This window comes from Hemiscyllium ocellatum, unplaced genomic scaffold (genome assembly GCF_020745735.1).
Source record: "Hemiscyllium ocellatum isolate sHemOce1 unplaced genomic scaffold, sHemOce1.pat.X.cur. scaffold_1014_rpt, whole genome shotgun sequence".
Classification (NCBI taxonomy): domain Eukaryota; kingdom Metazoa; phylum Chordata; class Chondrichthyes; order Orectolobiformes; family Hemiscylliidae; genus Hemiscyllium; species Hemiscyllium ocellatum.
The window spans coordinates 39389-59683 of NW_026867638.1; the positions used below are offsets into that span (position 1 = coordinate 39389).

Sequence of the window (20295 nt, forward strand, 5' to 3'; positions counted from 1 at the left end):
CACATTGACTCTCCCTGATCATTTCTGTCCCGCTGCGCCTTCCTTGTTCGGTCCACACCCTCCCACCAACCCACGCTCCACACCCTTGACCCTCCCTTGCCACCACGGGAGATGTAAAACATGCGGCCACACCTCCCTCTGACCTCTGTCCAAGACCCCAAAATGATCTTTTCACATCAGGCAGAGATTTGCCTGCACATCCCAAAACCTCATCTTCTGAATATGGGAAATTTAACATGGTTCATCCAACTAACCTACACATCTTTGGACTGTGGGAGCAAACTGGAACACCCGAAGGAAATCCTCACAGACACTGGGGAGAATGTGTCAACTCCAACACAGACAGTTGCCCGAGGCTGGAATCAAACCCAGGTCCCCGGTGCTGAGGAAGCAGCACAAACCACTGAGCCACAATACTGTGGGATCTTTGATGCTGATGAGCTGCCCCACTAATACCTCAGTCACTCATCCTGCCTCATTTCCTAAGAGGCAGCGATGACGGAGTGAAATTAGACAGTTAATTCAGAGACCCAGATAACGTTCTGGGGACAAGGGTTTGAATCCCATCACGGCAGATTTTGGAACGTGAATTCAATAAATATCTGGAAAAAATAATCTAGTGATGACAGGAATCCATTGTCAATTGTTGGAAAAACCAATGTGGCTCACTCATGACCTTTAGGGAAGGAAAATGCCATCCTTACCTGGTCTGGTCTGCATGGGACTCCAGACCTATAGCAACGCAGTTGACTCTTAACTGCCCTCTGGGTAAACGCAGCAATAAATGCTGGCCGAGCCAGTGACAGCCTCATCCTGTGAATGAATAAAGAAAACAGGTCAGGTTTTGTTCCTTCTCTAGTAGGTACATCCTACAAACTCAATCAGAAATGTTCTCGTACACACTGAACAAATACCTTTCCATCCAAGCCCTTAAAACTACAGCATTCTGAGGCTATGTTGGTAAAGTTAAAACCACTTATCATTGCATACATATTATTCTTACAGATATCTGAGGTCTCCTGGTAAAATTGTGTCTCAATTCCCTGCTGACTATTGGGAGAGGGTCTATAACACAATCCCAGTACGATGGTCATCCCTTTCGTATTTCTCAGTACCAACCAAATAACTTGCCTGGATGTACTCCCAGGAATATCCTCCGAAGCCCAGCCATAATGTTATCCCTAATCAAAAACACCTCTCCCACTGCGCTGTTGGTCCCTTTCTATCCTTACTATAGCATCTATACCCTGGAACATTAATCTGCTAGTCCTATCCATCCCTGAGTGATGCCTCTGTAATTGCTGTAATATCCCAGTCACATGTTCAAAACCATACCCTGAGCTCATCTGCCTTCCCCGTCAGGTCTCTTGCATTGAAATAAAAGCAGTGCAACTGGTCCGTCGCACCTCATTCTGTGACTTGCTCTTGCCTGCCTTGACAGTCTGACCGGTGAACAGTACCAGCCTCAGACTCACCTCTTTTCTCACTATCTCTTTAGGATTACCCCGACTCCCTCACTGGTTTAATGCCTCCCGAGTGGCACTAGCAAATCTCCCTGCTCATCAGGACCCCATGCTTTCCCCTTCCTATGCCATTGGTACCAATGTACAATGTCCTCCCACTGGTTATTCTCCCTTTTGAGAATATTCTGCTCCCTCTGTGAGACACTGGCACCAGGGCAGCACCACCCCATTCTGATGTCTCACTGTCAGCTGCAGAAATGGCAGACTGTGCCCCTGACTAGAGAGTCCCCCATCACTATCGATCGTGTGGAAATGGATATACTTCACATTATGTTAGAAGCCAGTCTCAGTACCAGTAACTTGGCTGTCAGTGCTACATTCCCCTGAAAGTCTATTACCACCTACATTTTTCAAAACCGTGTACTTGTCTGAGATGGGGATAGCCACAGGAGACTCCTGCAGTACCTACCTACCCCTCCTAGCTTTCCTGGAGGTAACGCATCTACCTGACTGTATCTGCAGTATCTTGCAATCCTGAGACGGCCACATATCACACCCCCGCCTCCTGTTAACTCCTCACTGCCTTTAATCACTCCTCCACCAATCCATGCGTTCCAATAGGATTTGCAATCACACTTCCTGCAGACATAATCATCAGGATCATTGAGACTCTCCCTAATCTCCCACATCCGACAGGAACAGCACGCCACTCTACAACAGGCCATCTCTCCGCCTTCACAACCTACAGACCAAGTCAAAGACACAGTCTTACTTCTCAAAAAATACTGCCCGAGATTAGCAATGCTTACATTTTATATCTTAAACATTTAATCAAGAGACCCAAAGACATTAAAAAGAAATCCTCACCTTACTCACTATTGTAGATTTAATAAAATGAAGACGACTAAGATTGATATTTGAAGAGACTGAAACTCACTGAGCTGATCCCGGCTCTGAGTACTTCCAAGGGTGAGGTCTCTCTGAGGGCAGCTGTGAAATGTCACTGTTTCTCTTCTCTGCCCGCTCCATTTTCAGAGAGGTTTTTAACATCACAGCCAGTCAGCTCAGAGAGGTCACTGCTTGGTTTTATTCACTGGGGTTGCCTTTGCTGCCCAGACCAGTATTTATTGGCCACCTTCACTTGTCTTGGAGAAAGTGGTGGTTAACCGCCTCCCTGAAATGCTGCAGTCCATTTACACCACAGTGATGTTTGGACAACAGTCCCCCTCTGGCCCCACAACCCTCCCTGTCTCAGTAATCCCCCTCCGCCTTCAGAAATTACATGTCCGTGGCATCAGATTTTTATTTAGATTCATTTTTGTTTAATAAACACCCCTCCCCCCAAAAAAGTGAAATATTTCACCCCCAAACAAATTTCTGTTGATTAACCTTTTGGAGAGGCCGACACATGGACGTTGCACATTGTTCACGTAGAATGATGGAACTTTCTTTAAACATTGCTAAAAAGGGGAGGCAATGGCTTAATGGTATTCCTGCCAGATGAGTGACATGTGCAATGTTCCGAGGATTAGGGTTAGAATCCCAACATGGCTGTGCGGACATCAGAATCCAATACAATCTAGAGTGAAAAGGCAAATGATGACCATGAAACTATTGTCGATTGTCAGAAAACCCATCTGGTTCACTCATGTCCTGTAGGGAAGGAAACGGTCATCCTCACCTGGTCTGGCCTACATGTGACTCCAGACCCACAGCAATGTGGGTAGCTCTCAACTGCCCTCAGGAAAACTACATTAAACACTGTTAACAAATACTCCGCAGGAATCATTGAAAAACTGTCTGTTCCCTGAACTAAAACGGAGTTTCAGCTTCACCTTCTCCCTGTCTCCCCTCGCTCTGTTTACACCCAACTCCAAAACACTCTCATTGAGCCAAGCAGCCCTCACAGTGCAGCCCTGTCATTTTCATTGTCTGCTCACACCTACACTGCCCTCAGCCTCCTGTACTGTTCCAATGCATCTCAATGGGAGCTCAGGGACAGCATCTCATCTTTCAATGCAGCCCTTTGTAACCCCAGAGTCAACATGGACCTCAGCAGTTTCTGAATGAACAGACCGTTGTCAGAATCTGGAACGTTCCACCTGAAATGGTGCTGGAATTCGAGTCCAAAAGGACTTTTGATGGGAAGTTTGCAGTTAATTGAAAATATGAAGTTTACAGGTTAACATCATGAAGTGAGTGATTGTAAGATCACTCAGATTTAGACCCAAAGAGACCAGGTGTAATTTGGATAAATCTGTGCTCCCTCTCAGGCCAATAGCTCCTTCCTCAGCTGCAGGGCCCACAACATAGCGCACACCCAAAGGGTGATCCAACCACGAATTTGTACATCTTCCTGCTTAACAAAAATATTGGAGATATTTTCCACAAACCTTTCTCCTTCCACATTTAAACGTCAATGATATTCAGATCCTGATGACTCCATTGACTGTAAAAACTTACTTTTGAGATCCCAGCCTCAATTATTCTGATTTAATATCCTATGAAATGAATTCTCAAAACAAAACTCAGAGCCAGTGCAGGAAGAATACAAGACATATTTTTCTCTTGGTATGTGACTGATGTGTAAATGCCTCTCTTCAAATCGTACACCACCCCACCCCCCCCCCCACCTCCCCCATCCCAGAAAGAGGACATGTCCATGCCCCTCACTGTACCTTGCCCCCAATAAAGATGGCGGCCATATCCCAGGACCTGTCACCGCCTGAGGGCCGCAGCCATTTACCCATCTGCTGCAAACGCGGGAAAGAGTTTCTAATTCAGATTAATGACCCGCACAGAGTGTAATTAAGACTTCCCAGTCAAAAGTGACTCATTGTCTCCGTCTCCGAGGCCACTCTCCCCTTCCCTGTTTGCCTCTCCCACATTCACCAACGGCTGAGTCACGTGACACTGCACAGGCGGAGTTACTGATCACGTGTCATCCCACTGGCCACGCCCCTCATTCAATCCCATTGTTTGGATGACCAGCTGGTTCCACTTTGTCCACCAGTCCCACCCCCTTTTCCTATTGGTCCGAAGCTGCCATCAATCAGCTGGACCCCATTGTGAGGTCAGTGGTGGGATCCTCCCCCTGCCTGAATCAAACCCGGAAGGTGGATGGATGGGGTCAATCAGGAACAACAAGCAGGAGGTGCTGGGAAAGCTCAGCAGGTCTGGCAGCATCTGGGAACAGGAATCTGTCCAGTGGCCCTTCCTCAGGACCGATGGGAGCTGGGAAAATTAGAATCCTGGCAGTGTGGAAACAGGCCATTCGGCCCAAAAGTCCACAGCGTCCCTCCGAAGGGTATCCCACCCAGACCCATTCCCCTCCCCTATTACTGTATATTCCTCCTGACTAATGCACCTCACCTACACATCCCTGAGCATTATGGGAAATTTAGCTTGGCCAATTCAACTAACCTGCAGATCTTTATACTGCAGGAGATAGGGATTAATGAGTAAATAATAGGTAGGGACAGGACCCAGAGAGAGACCGGAACATTTGGAAAGACAAAGGAGTGGATTACGATCTGGCTGGGAGGGTGCATAGCTGTTAATGGAGGGGACAGGAACCTGTGTCTGGCAGCATCTCAGTGGAGGTGGCGGAAATGGCGACTGATGATCGACGTTCTGCTGCAAAACAGACCCCGAGCTTCCAGCTGCCTGTCACTATAACACACCTGGCCAACACCTCTGTCTCATGCTTACTGCAGTGTTCCAGTGAAGCCAGAACATACCAAAATACCAAATATTTCAAGGACTGCAATTTCCCCTCCCATGTGGTCAATACCATCCAATGTATCTCCTCCACTTCCTGCACCTCTGCCTTTGAAACCCACACCTCCAACTGCAACAAGGATAGAACACCCCGCAAGCTCCCCCCACCCACCCCAAGTCCTTACCTTCCACCCAGATACAACACATCAGCTTCTGCCATTCCACCAGCTACAATCAGACCGCACCACCAGATTCTGAAGGGGTTTGACAGAATAAATACTGATGTGTCTGAGGGTAAATACTGAGGGGGGAGTCTGAAACCAGATTCTGAGCCAGTCACAGAATCAAGGGTTCTGTTTCGGATTCATCACGTTTAAGGCAACACAGACACGGGTAAGGGGTTTCAGTAGCAATGGAGCTGGAGTGAGGAGGGGACAAACAACGTTTAAGAGATTGGAATTCCTGGTGTTTGGGATTGTGTAAACGTCTAATCAGAAGGTCAGCTTCGCGTCAGAAACAACTGCAATATTGTGAAGAGTGAACTGCAATATTGTGAAGAGTGTAGTTCTGCTGTATAGTTCTCAGTGAGAGGGAGGGGCTCAGCAGTAAGGGAAAGGAATTGGTCAGGCAACGGGTTTAACCATGACAATGTTTCATTGGAGGAAACTGCACCTAATCGAGTAGTGGGAATGTGGTTAGCAGCTTGATAACTGAGTAACAGTGGAGTAATGGAGAGGGATGACGGGGAGGGAGAGCTGGGCATTGTCAGTGTACATGTGAAACCCAACATGGTGCTTTTGCACAATGTCACCTCCTGTCAGTATGTAGAGGAGATACAAGAGGGGCCAAGGATAGATCCATGAGGGACACCAAATGCAAGGAATTCAGAAAGGAAAGGGAGAGTGGAGATGGAGCAGGATTTTTCAACAACCATGAGGTCAAATATTAGTTTTTCACAGAATGGGAGAGAAGGACATAACCAGAAAAGACAGAACAAGGAACAATATCTGTGAATCGGTGACGGAGACTGATGAGGAGGGGGAGAAAAGAGAGTTGGAAACTCTATGGTTTACTGAGATGAGGGTAAAAGGGTCAAGATGAGCTCTGATAAGGCTTGACCGGGATTGGAGAAAGTTTGGACAAAATCCGGGAACACCACGTGAGGCAGTTTGACTCAGTGGGAGGGAGGGAAGCAGCAGATCGGATTGTCTCAGTCTTAGTGACAGAGAAACTCCATGTGCTCCAAACTCTTGTTGGTGGAGAGAAGGATGGAGGAGACAGGATGATGGACAGTGTTTCACAAAGAAACAAAACCTGGGTAAGTGATATTTAAAGTGAGTGAACAAACCTAATGTATTTAACTTTTACCCAAAATATTAAAACCAATGACAGAAATCCTGGTTCGAATCCCAACTTGGCAGATGGTGGAATCTGAATTCAAGAAAAAATAACTGGAATTAGGAATCTCCTAATCTCCATGGAACCATTGTCAATGGTGGAAAAATATCCTGCCAACCTGACAGTGGCCCAGCCAGCTACTCACTGTATTAATCACTGCAAAGTCTCAACAAAGGAATGAAACTGGATGGACCACTCAGCATCTGACAAGGCACCAGAAAATACAACCACAGAATCAGCCCTCTCGATGGTGCAACGTCCTCCAGACTAACATCTGGAGTTTGGTGTCAAAATGTGCAGAGCTGTCTCACAGACCAATCAAGGAACAGCCTGACATACTCATACTCATGGAATCAACTCTTACAGACAATGTTGAAAATGTGTTGCTGGAAAAGCGCAGCAGGTCAGACAGCATCAAAGGAGCAGGAGAATCGACGTTTCGGATATGAGCCCTTCTTCAGGAGCCCTTTTACAGACAATGACCAGATACCACCATCACCGTCCCTAGATATCGAGAGTGTGATGATGGAAAAGCACAACAGGTCAGGCAGCATCCGAGGAGCAGGAGAATCGACGTTTCGAGCCTAAGCCCTTCATCAGCCTGACCTGCTGTGCTTTTCCAGCACCACACTCTCGACTCTGATCTCCAGCATCTGCAGTCTTCACTTTCTCCTGAAATCTCTGGATATGTCCTGTCCCACCAGCAGGACAGACCAGGCAGAGGTGGTGGCACAGACAGGGAGGATTTGCCCTCTGAGTACTCAGCATTGACTCCGGACACCAGGAAGTCTCATGGCTCCTGCTGATTACCACGCTCCGTCCTCCCTTGGCTGATGAATCACTTCTCCTTCATGTTGAACAACATTTGGAGGAAGCACTGAGGAAGTAAAATGGTGTCAAACGTACTCTGGGTACAGGATTTCAATCTCCACAATCGAGACTAGCTCTGCAACAGAATTACTGACTGAGCTGGTCAGGTCCTAAAGGATATAGCTGCTCAACTGAGTCTGCAGCAGGTGGTGAGGGAACCAACAACAGGGAAAAACATACTTGATCTCATTGTTATGAACTGACCAGCTACAGATACATCTGTCCATGACAGTATCGGTACGAGCGACCATTGCACATTCTTTTTGGAGACACAAGTCTTGGCTTAAAGTTGAGAAAAACTTCCATTGTGTTGAGTGACACTATCACCGTTCTAAATGGGACAGACTTTGATGAGATGTAGGAACGTAAATTGGATCTCCCTGAGGCACTGTGGGACATCAACAACAGCAGAACTGTACTCCAGCACAATCTGTAATCTCATGGGTTTGTAAATCCTGCTCTCACCCATCACAAAGGACAGGAAAGGAGGGCATGCCCAGAGCAGCACCAGGCATAACTAAAAATGAAGTGCCAACCTGAAGCTACCAAACAGAACCATCTGCATATCAAACAGCATCAGCACCAAGCAACAGAGTTAAGTGATCCCACAACCAATGGATCAGATCAGAGCTCTGCAGTACTGCCACACCCAGTTGTAAACGGTGATGGACAATAAAACAACTCACTGCAGGAAGCATCACAGATATCCCCACCCTTACTGATGGAGGGGCCTCACACATCCATGCACCAGATAAGTCAACAGCATTTGCAGCCAGAAGTGGGATGCTCCATCTCAGCCTTCTCCAGTGGTTTCCAACATCACAGATGTGAGTTTTAAGCCAGTTTCATTCAGTTTGAATAACATCAAGAAGTGGTTAAGTAGTGCAAAGGCTACGGGCCCTGCCAATATCCTGGCAATAATACTAATGGCTTGTGCTCCAGAACTTGCCACCCGCCAAGCCAAGTACCGCTCCAGCACTGGCATCTACTGACATTGTGGAACATTGCCCAGGCATGTTCAACAGAAAACACAGGGCAATCCAACCAAGCCAATTTCCCTCCGTCAGTCCACACTCGATCAGCAGTAAAGTGATGGAAGATGTCACCAACAGGGCTACCAAGCAGCAGCTGCTCAGCAACAGCCAGCTGAGTGACACTCATTTCAGGCTCCACCATGGCCACTCAGCTCCCGATTGTGTTACCGCCTGATTCACAACCTGACAACCAGCTGAATCCCAGAGGTGTGGTGAGGTGAGGGGGACAAGACCACTATTTCGAGCTGATTCTAACATTGTATTAGCTCATATACTCTCATTCACCTTGTGTTATCTCCAGACTTCCTTATACAAACACACTCCTGGCCAACTTCCCACATTCAACCTCCCTGTTATCTCAAGAAAAACTAAATCTCTGCCCAAGTACTTCCTCGTACCAAAACTTGTTGATCCATCAAAAGGCTGCTATTCATAATCAACAACATAGAGCCACAGAGATGTACAGCATGGAAACAGACCTTTCGACCCAACCTGTCCATGCCGAACAGATATCCCAACCCAATCTAGTCTCACCTGCCAGCATCCGGCCCACATCCCTCAATTTAAAATTCTCACCCTTGATATAATTCCTGGTTGTGACCATCCCTAGCTCGCTGCATCACACACCCTTTGAGAACTCGACAACCCATTCTGTTCGAGACTCCCAATGATCTGTTAATTCATTACCTCACCTGTGTGGCTGCTTTTACAGTTGCCAAAGCAACAAGGTCTGAAATTCACAGCCAAAACCTCACAGGTCTGCTTTCCTCCTTTAAGACATTCCTCAAAACCTACTTCTCTGGCCTTGTCTAAAGTTTCCAATAATAGTTTTGTGAAATTATAAGCATGATAATAAAACTACAAACTGTTCCTGATTTGGACATTATCTTCAAATCATCACTGTTGCTGTAATGAATAATCTGTAATGTCTCTTACCCAACCACATTGTGGGAGCACCTTCACCACACAAACTGCAGCTGTACAAGAAAGTCAAACATCACCCTCTCCCCAGGCAACAGGGCTTTGGCATTAATCACTGGGATCTGTGGAAGGAGAAACACAGTTGATGCTTCAGGGAGTGCAAAACGGATTACAGGGAACGAAAATGATGCAGAATTTATAGTCAGAAACGGAAGGAAAATACACTTGCTCATCGGAAAAAAAGAATTCTTGACTGTCAAAAATTTTCCAGAAAAAAAATTAATAAGCAGCACATGGTCAGGGGCTGGGCGGCAGTGAAAAATTAACGTATAAAAATGTCTGTAGAAGTAATAGTAAAATACACCCATTGTTCGAGACTGAGGAAGCTAGACATTAACAAAGTGGTCATGAGGGAGCCCAGAGATGAAGCAGAGCAGTATAAGCTGTTATGATCCCACAGTCAGAGATGGATAGCGCCGACACAGACTCTTCGGTCTAACTCATCCATGACAACCAGGTATCTGAACCTAATCTATTCCCATTTGCCAGCACTTGGCCCATATCCCTGTAAACGCTTACTCATCATATCATGTGTCTATTTAGACGCCTTTAACAAGTTTTATCTGTACTAGCCTCCACCACTTCCTCTGGCAGCTCATTCCACCCACTGCATGAGAGTTGTCCTTTAGGCCCCTTTGAAATTTTATCCGTTCATCCTAAAGCAATGCCTCTACTTCTGGACACCATCACTCCAAGGAAAACACCTTGTTCATTTACTCCATTCATGCCCCTCTTGATAGTATAAACCTCCATAACATCACAGCTCAGCCTATTGCACTCCAGGGAAAACAGCCCAGCCTCCAACCTCAAATCCTCCAACACTAACAACATTCTTGGAAGTCTTTTTTGAAACCTTTCAAGTTTCACAGCACCCTTCTGATAGGAGGCAGGCCAGAATTCCACACACTATTCCAAACGTGGCCTAACGAATGTCCTGTACAGCAACATGACCTCCCACATCCTGTACTCAATGCTCGAACCAATAAAGGAATATAAACTGAACACCTTCTTCACCATCCTATCTGCCTGCAACTTGACTTGCAAGAAACTATGAACCTGCAGTCCAAGGTCTCTTTGTTCCGCAAACGTCTCCAGGGCCTGGCCATTCAGTGTATAAGTCCTGCACTGATTTGCTTTTCCAAAATGCAGCACCTCACATTTATCTAAATTAAACCCCATCTGATCAATATCTCAGTGTAATCTGAGGTAACCTTCTTCATTATCCACAATACCTCCAATTTTGTATGACCTGCAAACTCATTTCCGATACCAAATCATTTAAATGAATGACAAAACAAATCCAGAAATAAACATCCATTTCTCTGAGTTTGAATGTGCTCTGTAAATCCTGCCCAATGACTCTGTACCACAGAAAGGCTGCACATGCGCCTGGCCGCACCTTGCCCCCTACAAAGCTGGCAGTTCCGCATGTATCCAGTGAATTCTTGCCCCGAATAAAGATGGTGATGCGTACACATACCTGCAGCCACACTGAGGCAATTCCCCATTTACTGAAAACACGAGACTGGGACGTTACAAAATGTGTGTTTTCCGATGCGCACATTGTGTTTGTAAAACCTCTCCGCTCACACAGAACCTCTCTCACCTCCTGCGGTTCCACAGACAGCCTTGATGTTTGCGGGTACCTATTCTCTGCCTGGTTACTCGTTTGTCCTTAGTGTATTTATACAATCACTTTGGATTCTCCTTAAACCCATTTCCGAAAGCTATCTCATATCCCCTTTTTGCCCTCCTGGTTTACCTCGAGTATACTCCTACTGCCCCTATACTCCTCTAGGGATTCTCACAAACACAGATCTCTGTCCCTGCCAAATGCCTCCTTCATTTTCCTGACCAGGCCCTCAATTTCTTTCGACAGGCAGCATTCCCTACACCTACCAGCCTTGGCCTTAACAGGAACATACTGTCTATATACTCTCATTCTGGCAGGCCTGTGGAGGCAATGGCAGATGAGGACAGAGAAACAATCATTCCCAGTAAAGAGGCAATGTTGGGAAAGATAACAGCCTCAAGGTAGCTGGGTCTCCTGGCCCTGATGGAATGCATTCGAGGGACTAAAGGAGATGGGGTGGGGGGGGGGCGGGGAAGTATAACAAATAAACTCGTGATAATTCACTAAAATTTGTTGGATTCTGGAATGGTTTTGACAGACTGGAAGCTGCAAATGCGGTACCACTATTTTTCAAAAAGGACCTGTTAGCTTAACTTCTGCAGTGGAGAAAATGCTTGAATCTCTCAAGGAAGTAGTGGTGAGATATCTGGGTAGAAATTGTCTCATTTCGCAGACACAGCATGGATTCATGAAAGGCAGGTCATGTCTAACACATTTACTGGAATTATTTGAGGATACAATGAGCGCGTTGGACAAGGGGGAACCGGTGGATGTGGTGTACCTGGATTTCCAGAAGGTATTCGATAAGTTGCCACACAAAAGGCTGCTGTATAAGGTAAAGATGCACAGCATTATGGGTAATTATCATTGATACAGGATCGGTTCACCAACATAATAAATAATGGGGATAAACGGGTGTTTGGATTAGTGTTGACACTACAACTGTTTGCAATTTACACAAATGTTTTGGAATTGAGGACCAAGTGTACGGTGTCAGAGTTCACATTTGATACAAAGATGAGTAAAGCAATGTCTGCAGAGTCCATTGCAAGTCTGCACAGGGATACAGATCAATTAAGTGAGTGGGCAAGGATCTGGCAGATGGAGTTCAATGTTGGGATATGTGAGGTCATCCATTTTAGTCGGACTAACAGCAAACTGGATGATGAAATGGTGAAAACATGCAGCATGCTGCTGTACAGAGGAAGCTGGGTGTCCTTGTGCATGAATCACAGGAAGTTGGTTTGCAGGTACAGCAGGTAATTAAGGCAGTGAAGGGAATATTGTCCTTCATTGCCAGAGGGATGGTTATGCTGCAGCTGTACAGGGGGCTGGGGAGGCCACACCTGGAGTACTGTGTACAGGTTTGATCCCCTTACATTAGCAAGGATGTACTGGCACTGGAGGGAGTGCAGAGGAGGGTCACTAGTTTGAGTTGGGAGTTGAGAGGGTTGGTGTATGTGGAGAGATTGAGAAAACATGTTCTATACTCATTGTAATTTAGAAGAATGGGACGTTGGATAGGAAACAAATAAAATTATGAGGGGAGGAGATAAGACAGAAGCAGGGAGGCTATTTCCACTGGGGACGGGTCCAACTCCAGAGCCTCAAAATAAGCGGGAGCAGATTTAGGACTGAGATCAGGAGGAGCTTCTTCAGCTAAAGGGTTGTGAATCTGTGGCATTCCCTGCTGACTGCAGCATTTGAATGCCTTTCAGGCAAAATGTAGATTTGTGAACAGGAAAGGAATTAAGGGTTATGGTGGGAGATCGGGAACGTGGAGCTGAGGCCATGAAAAGATCAGCCCTGATCTTATTGAATGGTAGAGCAGGCTGGAGGGGCCAGGTGAAAGTTCTTGCCTCGTGCCATCAAAATCAGCCTTTGTCCAATTCAGAACCTTAACATGTAGATCTGGTCTATTATTTTCTGTAACTATTTTAAAACTAGTAGAATTATCAGAGAATCCGAACAGTGTGGAAGCAGGTCATTCAGTCCATCACATTGATACTGACCCTGAGAGCCTCCTCACCTCCCCCAGTAACATTGCATTTCCCAGGGCCACCCAACCTACACATGCCTGAACATTACGGACAATTCAGCCTGGACAATCCACCCAACCTGCACATCCCTGAACACTGTGGACAATTCAGCCTGGATAATCCAACCTATCCTGCACATCTTTGGACTGTGAGAGGAAACCAGAGAACCCAGACAAAATCCATGCAGAATACCCCAATAAGGTGGTCATCCCTTTCTTATTTCCCAGTTCCAACGAAACAACTTCACTGGGCGTACTCCCAGCAATATCTTCCCTCAGCAAAAACATAATGCTATCCTGAATCAAAAATGCTACTCCCCCTCCTCTCTTGTCCCCCTTTCTATTCTTCCTATAGCATCTATACCCTGGAACATTAAGCTGCCAGTCCTATCCATCCCTGAGTGATACCTCTGTAGTTACTATAATATCCCAGTGCCATGTTCAAAACCATACCCTGAGCTCATCTGCCTTCCCTGTCAGGCCTCTTCTATTGAAGTAAATGCAGTGCAACTGCTCAGTCCGACTTCATTCTGTGCCTTGCCCTTGCCTGCCTTGACTATTTGACTTCTGAACTGTACCAGTCTCAGACATACTCTTTCCTCACTATCTTATTGGGTTTACACCCACTCCCTCACTGGTTTAATGCCTCCCGAGTATCACTAATATCTCCCTGTCTGGATGTTAACACCTTCCAATTCAGGTACAATCCATCCTTCTTATGCAGGTCAACTCTACTCCAGAGGAGATCACAATGATCCAAAAAAAAAAATGTGAATCCTTTTCCCCTGCAGCAGCTCCTTAGCCACTCATCCAGCATCTCCTCCTCCTCTGTAATATGGACATTTTTCAAGATGTCACCATTTATTTCCCCACATTCTATATCTCCCATGTACTTCTTCACAGTAAACACTGGCTTTCTATCTTGCCCATCGCCTGCAGCTCCACACACTGGCTGCCTTGCTGATCTTTGAGGATCTCTATTTTCTCCCTAGTTAGCCTTTTATTCTTCATGTATTTACAAAAGCCCTTTGGATTATCCTTAACCCTATTCGCCAAAGCTATGTCACATCCCTTTTTTGCCTCCTGATTTCCCTCTGAATTATACTCCTATTGCCTTTATACTCAAAAGGACTTTTTGGATTGGAGTAAATGCAAAATATAACATCCTGACAAAACAAACGAGGGCAGGACTTACACTCAATAAAAGTAGGGCCCTGAGTAGTGATATGGGAACAAAGAGACCGAGGGCTTCACGTCTTTGAAGTTTGTGTGACATGTAGACAGGGTGGTTAAAAAGGCGCTTAGCACACTGACCTTCATTGTTCAGACCTTGGAGTACAGGAGTTGGGATGTTATGTTGAGGATGTACTGGATGTTGGGAGGCCTCTTCTGGAATACTCTGTCCAGTTCTGGTTGTGCTGTTATAGGAAGGATATTAGTAAATTGGAGCAGGTTCAGAAGAGATTTACCAGCATGTTGCCATGAATGGAGGGATTGTGTTCTAAGGAGAGGCTGGATAGGCTGGGAATTTTTTTCACTGGCGTGCACGAGGTTGAGGGGTGACCTTATTAGAGGTTTATAAAATCAGAAAGAGTTTAGATAAGGGGGATAGCCGGGGGAGAGGGGGATTCAAAACTCGGGTGCATTCATTTTGAGAAGAAATGAGAAAGATTTGAGATAAGACATTAGGGTTTTTAAAAAATTTATACACGTGAAATGAAGTTCCAGAGGAAGTGGTAGCTGTGAATACAATTACAATATTTGAAAGACATTCAGATAAGGACATAAATAGGAAATATTTGGATGGATGTGGACCAAGCAGAGGCAGGTACAATTAGTTCAGTTTGGAATTATGGTCGGCATGGACTGGTTGGACCACAGGGCCTGTTTCCTTGCTGTATAACATTATGACTCTAATCCTCACTAACTCTAAATTTCTCCACCCTCACCTCTCCCGATCACTGTCACCTCATCCACCCTCACAACTCTTTCTCATTTATATAATTCCTCTCCAGCCACAGAACGCTCCCTATCTCACGTCCTCCAGTTTCTCAAATCTCTGCGATATGTGCCTTTCTTTAATGTGCCTGTCTTCAGTTCCAGCCTTGAGGATGCCCTCATTCACTCCGATTGGTTAGAGGACAAACTGGTACGACCTGGTGCTCTAGTACTGCCCTCTGTCCCCTATTGGCCAGCGCTGACATCAATCATCCGAGGCCCATTGTGAGGTGAGTGGTGGGATCCTCCCTCTCTCTGCCCTGGGGTGAGCTTCAACATTCACAGTCAATGGGGCAGTATCACAGAGCACAGGTGCTGGGGGCTATTCAGCCCATTGGGGCTGTACCCTCTCACTCTGGAGATGCTGCAAATCTGTCCTAATTCCCTTTCCATTTGCCCATAGCCCCCCAGTCTTCCCTTAAAATGTAAAATTCCAAATCTGTTTATGAATAACTGCTGAGTCGGTGTCCAGCTGCTATTCAGACTGTTCCAGATGCTCAGAACTTACTGAATAAAATAATGTTCACATATTCACATACTATCTACAAATTACCTGAAAATAGTTACTAAAATTGTGACATTGTTAACAATTCCCCTCTCTCTGCAAATTAAATATCCTAGATACAAATTTGCAGCTGGTCAAAATCACTGCTTAACCTTCTCAGCTCCAAGGACAATTATCTGTGCTTCTGCTAGCTCTCCACAAAAGAGGGACACATCTTATTTTCATTTATTAGTGTCATAGAGATGTACAGCACAGAAACAGACCTTTGGTCCAATTTGTCCATGCCAACCAGGAATCCTCAACAAATGGAGCCCCATTTGCCAGCATTAGAAGCTCTTCCTATTCATGTACCCAATCGGATGCCTTTCAAATGTTGTAATTGTATCAGCCTCCACTACATCATCTGGCAGCTCATTCCACACACACAGCACACACAGCTTGAAAACTTTGCCCCTTAGATCTGTTTTAAATCTTTGCCCTCTCAAAGTAAGCCCATGTGATTTTGTTTTGAACCCACCTAACCTGGGGGGAAGAGACCCTGGCTGTGCACCTTATCCACGTCCCTCATGATTTTATAAATCTCCATGAAGTCACCTTTCAGTCTTTGACTCTTCAGGGAAATTAACCCTGGCCTATTCAGCCTCTCCCTGTAGCCCAAATCCTCCAATCCTAGCAAAGTCTTTGTCAATCTTGTCTGAACTCTTTCAAGATTCACAACATCCTTTCCAGACAGGGAATTTCAAACTTAAAACAGAATTCCTGAAATGGCTTAATCAATGCCCTGTCCAGCCACAATTTGACATCCCATCTTCTGCACTCAATGCATTGACCAATAAATAAGCATACCAAACACTACCTTCACTAGTCTGCCTACCTGCGACTCTAATTTCAAGGAACAATGAACCTGCACTCCATGGTCTCTATGTTCAGCAACATTCCCAAGGACTTTACCATTAAGTGTATAAGTCCTGCCCTGATTTGCCTTTCCAAAATCCAACAGCTTACATTTGTCTAAATTGAACCCAGTCTGCCATTCCTCGCCCCAATGGCCCATCTGGTCAAGATCCTGTTGCATTCTGAACTAACCTTCTTCATTGTCCACTCCACCTCCAATTTTAGTGTCTTCTGTAAACCTACTGATCATATCTCATATATTCACATCCAAGTCAATTATTTAAGGACCCAATATCCACTCCTGCAGCACGCTGCTGCTCACAGGCCTCCAGTCGACAAAGCAACCTTCTTTCAACAACCTCTGCCTCCTACCTTCAAGCCAGTTTTGTATCCATATGGCTAGTTCTCCCAACATTTCATGTTATCTAACCTTGCTAACCAGTCTGCTTTGTGGAACACCATTCAATGTCCATATAGACAATGTCCACAGTCTGCCTTCATCAATCATCTTTGTCACATCTTCAAAAAACTCAATCAAGTTCGAGAGAGAGAGAGAGAGAGAGAGAGAGAGAGAGAGAGAGAGAATTTCCCACACACAAAGCCATGTTAACTATCCCTAATCATTCCTCGTCTTTCCAAATACATGTAAATCCTATCCCTCAGAATCCATTCCAACAATTTGCCTGCCACTGACTTCAGGCTCACTGTTCTCTTGATCCCTGGCCTTTCCTAACCATCCAGTACTACCTCCTCTGTAACATGGCCAGGAGCTGGGCAACAGTGGACAATTCATTTACAGAAAGGTCTTTGAACATAATAGTAAAATACTGAACAGAGCAAAAATACACTCAGAGACTGAGGAAGCTAGATAATGAACAAGTAGACATCAAGGAGCTCAGAGGCGAATCAGAGCAGTGTTCACTTTTATGATCCCACAGTCAGAGACGTCTAGCACAGAAACAGACTCTTCAGTCCAACCAGTCTATGCCAACTAGATATTCGAACCTAATCTATTCCCATTTGCCAGCACTTGGCCGACATCCCTCTGAACCCTTCCTATTCAAATGTCTTTGAAATGTCACAATTTTTGTTGCTTTTTCGGCTCCTGTTCAATTTTCCCCTCTCACCCTAAACCTATATACTCTAGTTCTGGGCTCCACCACCCCAGGGTAAACACCTTGTCTATTCACGCTATCCATGCCCCTCACTATTATATAAACCTCTTCAACATCACCTCAGCCGATGACACTCCAGGGAAAATGGCCCTAGCCTATTATGCCTCTCCCTGCAACTGAAATCCTCCAACTGGTTAGTCTCTACTTCTGTGGTAGGCAAAGTAATGGAAAGGGTACTGAGGGATAGGATTTATGAGTATCTGGAAACACACTGCTTGATTAGGGACAGCCAGCACGGATTTGTGAAGGGTAGGTCTTGCCTTACAAGTCTTATTGAATTCTTTGAGGAGGTGACCAAGCATGTGGATGAGGGTAGAGCAGTGGATGTAGTGTACATGGATTTTAGTAAGGCATTGATAAGGTTCCCCATGGTAGGCTTAAGCGGAAAGTCAGGAGGCATGGGATAGAGGGAAACTTGGCCAATTGGATTGAAAACTGGCTAACCGGTCGAAGTCAGAGAGTGGTGGTAGATGGTAAATATTCAGCCTGGAGCCTAGTTACAAGCGGAGTTCCGTAGGGATCAGTTCTGGGTCCTCTGCTGTTTGTAATTTTTATTAATGACTTGGATGAGGGAGTCGAAGGGTGGGTCAGTAAATTTGCAGATGATACGAAGATTGGTGGAGTTGTGGAGAGTGAGGAGGGCTGTTGTCGTTTGCAAAGGGACTTAGATATGATGCAGAGCTGGGCTGAGGAGTGGCAGATGGAGTTCAACCCTGCCAAGTGTGAGGTTGTCCATTTTGGAAGAAATAAGAATGCGGAATACAGGGTTAACAGTAGAGTTCTTAGGCAGGTGGAGGAACAGAGGGATCTTGGGGTCTATGTACATAGATCTTTGAAAGTTGCCACTCAGGTGGATAGAGCTTGTAAGAAGGCCTATGGTGTATTAGCGTTCATTAGCAGAGGGATTGAATTCAAGAGTCATGAAGTGATGTTGCAGCTGTACAGGACCTTGGTTAGGCCACATTTGGAGTACTGTGTGCAGTTCTGGTCGCCTCACTTTAGGAAAGATGTGGAAGCTTTGGAGAGGGTGCAGAGAAGATTTACCAGGATGCTGCCTGGAATGGAGAATAGGTCGTACGAGGATAGGTTGAGAGTTCTCGGCCTTTTCTCGTTGGAACGGCGAAGGATGAGGGGTGACTTGATAGAGGTTTATAAGATGATCAGAGGAATAGATAGAGTAGACAGAAACTTTTTCCCCGGGTACAACAAAGTATTACAAGGGGACATAAATTTAAGGTGAAGGGTGGAAGGTATAGGGGAGATGTCAGGGGTGGATTCTTTACCCAGAGAGTGGTGGGGGCATGGAATGCGCTGCCCGTGGGAGTGGTAGAGTCAGAATCATTGGCGACCTTTAAGCGGCAATTGGATAGATACATGGACGGGTGCTTAATGTAGGATAGATGTTCGGCACAACATCGTGGGCTGAAGGGCCTGTTCTGTGCTGTGCTGTACTGTTTTATGTTCTAACCCTGGCAACATCCTTGAAAATCAATTCTCAAACCTTTCAAGTTTCAGTGCCTCCTTCTAACAAGAGGGAGACCAGAATTGCAGACAAAATACCAAAAGTGGCCTAACCAATGTCCTGGTCAGCTCCTTTACTCAATGCTCTTACCAATAAAGGGAAGCTGTCCTATCGACCTGTGTCTCTACTTTCAAGGAACTGTGAACCTGCATTCCAAGGTCTCTTTGTTCAACAAGACTCTCCAAGACCTTACAATTCAGTGAGTCCTGCTCTGATTTGCTTTTCTAAAATGCAGCACCTCACATTTATCTAAATTAAACCCTATCTGCCACTCCCCAGCCCATTGGCCCATCTGATCAATATCCCATTGTATTCTGAGACCACCTTTATCACTGACCATAATACCAACAATTTTGGTGTCACCTGCAAACTTACTAACTGTACCGCCTCTATTCACATCCAAATAATTTCAATGAATGACGAAACAAATCCGGAGGAAAAAAATCCATTTCCCTGTGTGTGAATGTGCTCTGTGTAAATCCTGCCCCATGACTCTCTATCAGGGAGAGCTGCACATACTCCCCTCTGAACTTTGCCCCCTACAAAGATGGCGGCTGCACGTGTCCAGTGAATCATTGCCCCGAATAAAGATGGCGGCACTTACATGAGTCAATCGCGAGATGAGGCATTTTCCCGTTTACTGCAAAAACGAGACTGTAAGTTTCAAATTAGTATTTTCCGATGTGCACCAAATGTTCGCAAAACCTCTCAGCCCAGACCAACACCATTTCCCTCCCGCTTCCTGCTGTTTGTTTCTTTCCTTACCGACAGCTCTTCGCCCGCACAGCCGCGCTGGTCACGTGATATAATCAAGTCCCGCCTCTCATTCACTCTGATTGGTCAGAAGGCCATCCGCCCCGCAGGTCCTCCAGCTCCGCCCCTGTCCTTCCATTGGTCCGCCACTGACATCAATCATCCGGGGACCTTTGCTGGCTGGAGCATGCGCACTGCTTCGTGGCTTTTGTTGCTTTGCATAAGAGTGAGGGACAAAGTGAAAAACACACAACCACCTGATGCTGCAGTAGCAGCAACGCTGGTGCTTCCCAATAAACCTGTTGGACTAT

General features: G+C 45.8%; 1 long non-coding RNA gene across 3 annotated transcripts in view; it reads right to left on the reverse strand.

The window, feature by feature from the left end:
• The window catches only part of LOC132809166 (uncharacterized), a 33025-nt gene extending 12999 nt beyond the window's left edge, over positions 1 to 20026 (reverse strand). The window contains exons 1-3 of one of the 3 annotated variants that reach the window (XR_009642236.1): positions 19997 to 20026; positions 9422 to 9528; positions 705 to 813 (exon numbers count right to left, since the gene is read on the reverse strand). This is a non-coding gene — a long non-coding RNA (uncharacterized LOC132809166). Of the gene's footprint in view, positions 1 to 704; positions 814 to 2852; positions 3034 to 9421; positions 9529 to 14451; positions 14532 to 19996 lie in introns of those variants that run through there. The other 2 variants (XR_009642235.1, XR_009642237.1) reach the window with 2 other exon arrangements.
• Positions 20027 to 20295: the final 269 nt, after the last annotated feature.